The following is a 7,169-nucleotide window of genomic DNA, read 5'->3' as shown; positions in this document are numbered from 1 at the left end:
TCATGGTATTCGCAGTGCCATACGTTTGTTGGACCAAGATCGAGCTGGTGGATCTCGGGGTGCTCGAGACCAGCATGCACGCCAACATGCTGGCACGAGCGAGGCACGGTCGCCTGGACGATATACTGCTCCTTCTAACATAGTTAGAAGTCCGAGCATATCCCGCTCCTCGCACCGTTCGCTGCTGCCGCCCACCACTCCAGTAGAAGCTTTGGCGCGAGCTCAACTGCTCCTAGATTACCCTCCAACGGCAGACAAGATCGATGAATGGAGGGCCACCATTCAGAGTCTCATCGGCTTCGCCAACAGCGACACTCCGCGGCAGGACTGCCAGGCACGAGTCGATGGTGACGAAACCGGTGGAGGTGCAACCACCAAGCACTCTCCACCCCGAAGGCCAAGATCGCTGACTCGCCGGATCCACCTCGACAGCGACTCCACCGCATCATCAGATCCACGAGCTCGTCGCGATCAGTGCCAAGTTCTTCACGAACGACAGCAAGAAGACGCTCGAACTCGCATCGAGCGCCGAAGAGAAGCGCGGCGTCAATCTGACCAGCGCGCTGGGCCCTCTGTCAACATGCATGCGCCAGGGGAACCAGGCGACTTGCCGTACGCGGTAGGTTGCCCTGCGTTCACTCGTGAGCTGCGGCAAGTCCAGTGGCCCAGCACGAAGAATTTCAAGCCAGACGTACTAGAGAAGTATGACGGCAAGTCGCATCCGTCGGAGTTCCTCGGCATCTACACCATCATGGTGCAAGCTGCCAGGGGGCGGGACGACAAGATCCTTGCCAACTACTTCCCGCTGGTGCTCAAGCCCAATGTCAGATCCTGGCTCATGCACTTGCCGAACAACTCCATATCCTCCTGGGCAGACCTATGCCATCAGTTTGTCGGCGCCTTTACAGGTGGCCACAAGCCTCCTGGCCAAGAGAGCGACCTTCATCTGCTCACCCAGAAGGAAGGAGAGCCCTTGCGCAAGTACATTCAAAGATTCAGCCGCGTACAGCACAACATCCCAGATGTCCACCCTGCAGCGGTAATCAGCGCGTTCCATCAGAACGTGCAAAACCGCAGGATGCGGGAGGAGATGGTGATGTGCAAGATCAGAGACGTCAGTGAGCTATATGTCCTGGCCGACAAGTGTGCACGTGCTGAGGAAGGGAGGAAACTCCCCGGAGAGAATACAGAAGCAGGAGGATCTGATAGTGAGGAGGCCGCCCCGACAAAGAAAAACCGGCGGCGGAACAACAGGAAGAAGAAAGGCAAAGATGTGCTAGTCATTGAGCAGTCCAGCAACGAAGGTGGCACCAAGAAAGCCAAAGCTGGTAGCTCCGGCGGCAACAAATACCAGGCTGTGGCGGTCATCGACAAGCAGGACGGCACCAACAAGCAGTACTGCAAGATCCATCGCACCAAGGGCCATGACCTCCAGAGCTGCAAGAAGGTCGAGTAGCTTGTTGAGCAGCAAAAGGCTGAATACGAGCGACGCGACAAGGAGAAGGCCCAGGAAGGTGCTGGAGGAGCCGGCAAGAAACGCCCCGGCCGAGGAGGATGCCGCGGCAAGGCCAAGCAGCGGCAAGGAGACAGACCTCCCTGCGGCCGCGACAAGGATGAAGATGACGACGACGATGAAGATATGGATGATGACGAGACCGATGAGCAGGAGTTCCAGAAAGCCACAGAGGTCCTGTGCGTTGACGGCGGTGCTTCTCTGCATACTTCCCACCGCCAGCTCAAGCAGTGGATGCGGGAAGTCAATGCGGCAGAACCACCCGTCGAGTCACGCAAGCCTCTAAAATGGTCCAGCACGCCTATCATCTTTGATATTGATGACCACCCTGATCGCATAACTGCAGTCGGATGCTTGCCGATGTTGGTTTCACCAACTATCCGCAACCTCAAGGTCACTAAGATGCTAGTTGACGGCGGGGCCGGCTTCAACTTGATCTCCTCCGCGGTACTCCAGAAACTCCAGATCCCTGATAGCGAGCTCGAAGAGACCGGCACATTCCAAGGAATCAATCCGGGAAGGAGCAAGCCGAAGGGAAAGATCACGTTGCCGGTGACATTTGGCAGCGAGTTGAACTTCAGGACTGAGAGGGTTACTTTTGACGTTGCTGACTTTCCATTGCCTTACAATGGGATACTCAGCCGTCCAGCACTCACCAAATTCATGGCAGCCTCTCACTATGCATACAACATACTGAAAATGCCAGGCCCGATAAGTGTCATCTCTGTCCCTGGCGACAAGAAGGATGCCCTTATCTGCGCCGACAAAATCTACCGGGAAGCAGCAGCTGCAACAGATCGCAAGTCACTTGCCGTTGAAGCTCCCGGGGCAAAGAAGACCAAGTCCGGCAAGAGTTCTGATGCCCACTCCGGCAAGCGCACCTCTTTGGAGTGCTGCGCTACCGTCGAGGACGCACCATCGAGCTCCACCGGCAAGTGTAAGAAGACGATGGAAGCTCCACCAGAGACCAAGAAGGTGTCCACCAAGGAGGATGGCACTGGTGGTACTTTCACCATCAGTGCCACTCTCGACCCTAAATAGGAAAGCGCGCTCGTTGCTTTCCTGCGGGCGAATGTCGATGTATTTGTGTGGCAACGTCTGACATCCCCGGTGTTCCCAGGAAAGTAATCGAGCACCATCTTGCCGTCTGTCCTCATGCGCGGCCCGTCAAGCAGAAAGTTAGGAAGCAAGCAGTGGAGCGCCAAGAATTCATCGTAGAAGAAATCAAGAAATTGGAAGCAGCAGGCCTTGTCATAGGAGTGCTCCATCCTACGTGGTTGGCCAACCCTGTAGTCGTGCGCAAGGAAAATGGGAAATGGAGGCTTTGTATCGACTTTACCGATGTCAATAAAGCTTGTCCCAAAGACCCATTTCCCTTGCCGCGTATCGACCAGATTGTTGATTCCACGGTCGGATGTGATTTGCTTTCATTTCTTGATGCCTACTCAGGATACCATCAGATCTTCATGGCAGAAGAGGATGAGGAGAAAACCGCATTCATCACCCCATGTGGCACATACTGTTTCGTACGGATGCCTTTCGGATTGAAGAATGCTGGTTCAACATTTGCAAGGGTAGTCCATGACGCTTTTGAGCCGCAAATGCACAGAAATGTGGAAGCCTACATGGATGACATAGTGGTCAAAAGCAAGGACAAGGCGACTCTGATTCAAGATTTAGACGAAACCTTTGTAAATCTGCACAAGATCAACCTCAAGCTTAACCCCGAGAAATGTGTGTTTAGAGTCCCCTCCGGCAAGCTTCTCGGGTTCTTCGTGTCTCAGCAGGGAATTGAAGCCAATCCCGACAAGATCAAGGCCATTGAGCAGATCAAAGCACCAAAGCGCGTCAAGGATGTACGAAGACTTGCCGGTTGCGTAGCTGCTCTCAGCAGGTTTATCTCTAGGTCTGCTGAGCGCGCCCTGCCATTTTTCAAAATATTGAAAAAGGCAGGTCCAATGAAATGGACTCTGGAAGCGGAGGCTGCACTACAGGACTTAAAGAGATACTTGTCCTCCACTCCAACACTTGTCGCACCTAAGCCACAAGAGAAGTTGCTGCTATATATAGCAGCAACCAATCAAGTGGTTAGTGCTGCGTTAGTAGCGGAGAGGGAGGCGGATGATGAGCCAGCAACCACGTCAGATACATCCAGCGACAAGCAGAGGACTTCACCGGCAAGCTCTGGTCCCGACAAAGATGGATCTGCGCAGTCGCATGCGAAGATGCAGAAAAGAATGGTGCAGCGCCTAGTTTACTTTGTCAGTTCCCTTCTGCAGGGGGCTAGGTCAAGGTACTCTGGTGTGCAGAAATTGCTTTTCGGCCTTCTCATGGCCTCGAGAAAGCTGCGCCATTACTTTCAAGCACATGATATCACAGTCGTCACTCGTTTTCCGCTGAAGAGGATACTGCAAAATCCAGAAGCAACAGGCAGGATTGTCGAGTGGGCACTGGAACTGTCAAGCTTTGGCCTCAAGTTTGAGAGCACTTCAACTATCCAAAGCAGAGCGTTGGCGGGTTCATAGAAGAATGGACGCCAACACAAGATGAAGAAATTCCAGAAACGAGCATACCCGTCAAAGAAGCAAGCAAAGAGTGGCTGATGTACTTTGATGGTGCCTTCTCGCTGCAAGGCGCCGGTGCGGGCGTGCTACTTGTCGCACCCACTGGAGAGCACCTCAAGTACGTAGTCCAGATGCACTTTCCCAAGGAGCAAGCAACGAACAATACCGCAGAATATGAAGGTTTGCTTGCCGGTCTCAGGATCGCAGCAGACCTTGGGATCAAGAAGCTCATTGTCAGGGGTGACTCACAGCTTGTCGTCCGCCAAGTGAACAAGAATTATCAGAGTCCGTTGATGGAAGCTTACGTTGATGAAGTGAGAAAGCTAGAAGAGCACTTTGACGGCCTACAGATGGAACATGTTCCAAGAGCTCAGAACGACATTGCCGATGGCCTGTCAAAGTGCGCCGCACTTAAGTTACCTGTGGAACCAGGGATCTTTGTGCTCAAGCTGACTCAACCGTCTGTAACACCATCAACTGGGTAGAGCAAGAAGAGGAAGTTGATTTCTGGCGACTATTTTCCGGCGGAGCTCCCCGAAGTCGCCGCCAAGAAGGTCCCCAAGATCAACGCCAAGGGTGCTGAGGAGCAGTCTGCTCCGGCAAGCCTTAGGGTTTGTTCCGTTGAAGCAGACGCTCCCGACAGGTTTTGCTCCGGCAAGCTTGCCGGGGAACATCAAGCTCTGGCTGAGCCGCAGGCTCTCGCCGTAGAAGCGGATGTTCCCACAGCAGCAGATGTGCCTTTAGTCCTTGTTGTCGAGCCGCAAGCTCCAGCATGGGCACAGCAGATTGTCCGTTTCCTTCAGACAGGAGAACTTCCCGAAGAGCAAGAAGAAGCGGAAAGAGTAGCCCGGCAGTCAAGTATGTACCAGTTTGTCGACAACATATTGTACAAAAGAAGACTCAACGGCGTGAAATTGAAGTGTATTCACCGGGAAGACGGACAAAAGCTGTTGGCAGAGATACATGGAGGCATATGTGGTCACCACATTGGTGCAAGAGCACTTGCCGGCAAAGCGTTCCGGCAAGGTTTCTTTTGGCCGACAGCCCTCCAGGATGCAACTGCACAAGTAACCAAGTGTGAAGCGTGCCAGTTCCATTCCAAGCAGATACACCAGCCAGCTCAAGCTCTCCAGACAATCCCTTTATCCTGGCCATTTTCGGTCTGGGGGCTCGATATCCTCGGCCCCTTTCCCCGAGCAGTCGGGGGCTTTGAGTACTTGTACATTGCAATCGACAAGTTCACAAAGTGACCGGAAGTGGAAGCAGTGAGGAAGGTGACAGCACAGTTAGCAGTCAAGTTCTTCAGGTCGATTGTTTGCCGCTTCGGGATCCCTAATAGGATCATCACCGACAATGGCACACAATTCACGAGCCGCACCTTCATGCAGCACGTCCAAGATCTTGGCGCCAAGGTCTGCTTCGCATCTGTTGCTCATCCGAGAAGCAACGGTCAAGCGGAGAGGGAAAATGCTGAAGTGCTGCGCGGGCTCAAGACCAGGACTTTCGACAGGCTGCGTAAGTGCGGAAAGAACTAGATTGAGGAGCTGCCGGTGGTTCTTTGGTCGGTCAGGACGACGCCAAATCGAGCCACTGGCCAGACACCTTTCGCTCTAGTCTATGGAGCAAAGGCAGTTCTCCCCATGGAACTCGTATACGGGTCACCTCGAGTGCTCGCTTATGATGAGCTTGAGCAAGAGCAGCTGCGACAAGATGACGCACTGCTCCTTGAGGAGGACCGTCTTCAGGCTGCTGTACGAGCTGCTCGATACCAGCAAGCTTTGCGCCGCTACCATAGCCGCAAAGTTAATGCCAGAAGTTTCGAGGAAGGCGACCTTGTTCTTCGGCGCGTTCAGTCCGCCAAGAATTCCAACAAGTTGACGCCGAAGTGGGAAGGCCCTTACCGGGTGAAACGAGTCACTAGGCCTGGCGCTGTCCGCCTTGAGACCGATGATGGCATCCCGGTGAGCAACTCCTGGAACATTGAGCATCTTCGTAAGTTTTACCCGTAAGGCGCGGTTGCCGGAACCTGTTCCGGCAACCACCTTTTGTACAAGTCTTGCCGATGTTGCATGTAATCCTTTGTACAAAGCCGGGCGCGGACCCTGTGCATAAGTTAAGCTCATGTGCCCCGCAAATCTTGTCAATTTCATGCTTTCTACTTTTCTTTGCATGCATGTATCTGACACTTTGTGCAGCGCCTGCCCCCGGTAAGCAATAACGAGCCGTAAGGCTCCATATCATTATTTTCTCTTCTTTCTCTTTCTCAAAGGAAGGAAAGTTCCCTCGCCCACAAGTCTGCCGGGGGAAAGGGGAAGATAATGGTGTGGACCAAGCGTCGTTCAAGGAAGTTTCGCTTTACCGGAAAGCAAACGACAGAAAAGCTAAGTTGCCAAAGTTTGAGCAATCAGTCTTAATTTTTAAGTTATCTTCCTCGAACGACCGTGCTTTGTATGGAAAACCTATGCGCGGAGGAACCAACTCGTGGCTAGTTGCGCCCTTACTTTATTTCGAGTCCGCTCAACAACTTAAGTGAGCTGCGACTAGTTGCGACAAGGTTTCTTGTCGGTAGCGGCACCGCCAGCAGGCTGCTGACGTCCCGCACTCAGTGCTCGCGGCTAAGGTGCCTGCGCCGACAAGTTCCCTAAATGTGTAGGGCAAAAACATACAAAGGAAGGAATCAAGTAAAGGAAATAACATAGCAATCGCTACCCAAAATAGAGTCATATTACAAGATAGCTTGTCGCAACTCTAACAGATTGTTTTCATAACATGACCAGCAGCGACAAGAAAAAGAGAAAAAGGGCGGCCTAATCTACGCGATCGCCTTCAACCCTCTTGATCCCGCTCACCTTGTCCACAATGGGTGCGACAAGGACCTTGAGCGCTTCCAGATCGGCATCCGGCGGCAAGGACCTGAGGACGTTGGTGAGGTTGAGGCCTGGGTTGCGGAAGGCCACCTTCACTAGCACCTTTTGAAGAGCCCCCGTGCAGATCTTGCGCGACTCGTCGGCCAGATGCTTTGGGATCTTCTCCTGGAGTCGCTGGAGGCCCGTCGCCACGCCTTGGAAGAACAAGCTGAGCTTGGCGCTGGG

This window comes from Triticum aestivum, chromosome 7B (assembly GCF_018294505.1).
Source record: "Triticum aestivum cultivar Chinese Spring chromosome 7B, IWGSC CS RefSeq v2.1, whole genome shotgun sequence".
NCBI classification, from domain to species: Eukaryota; Viridiplantae; Streptophyta; class Magnoliopsida; order Poales; family Poaceae; genus Triticum; species Triticum aestivum.
This window is presented reverse-complemented; position numbering follows the sequence as displayed.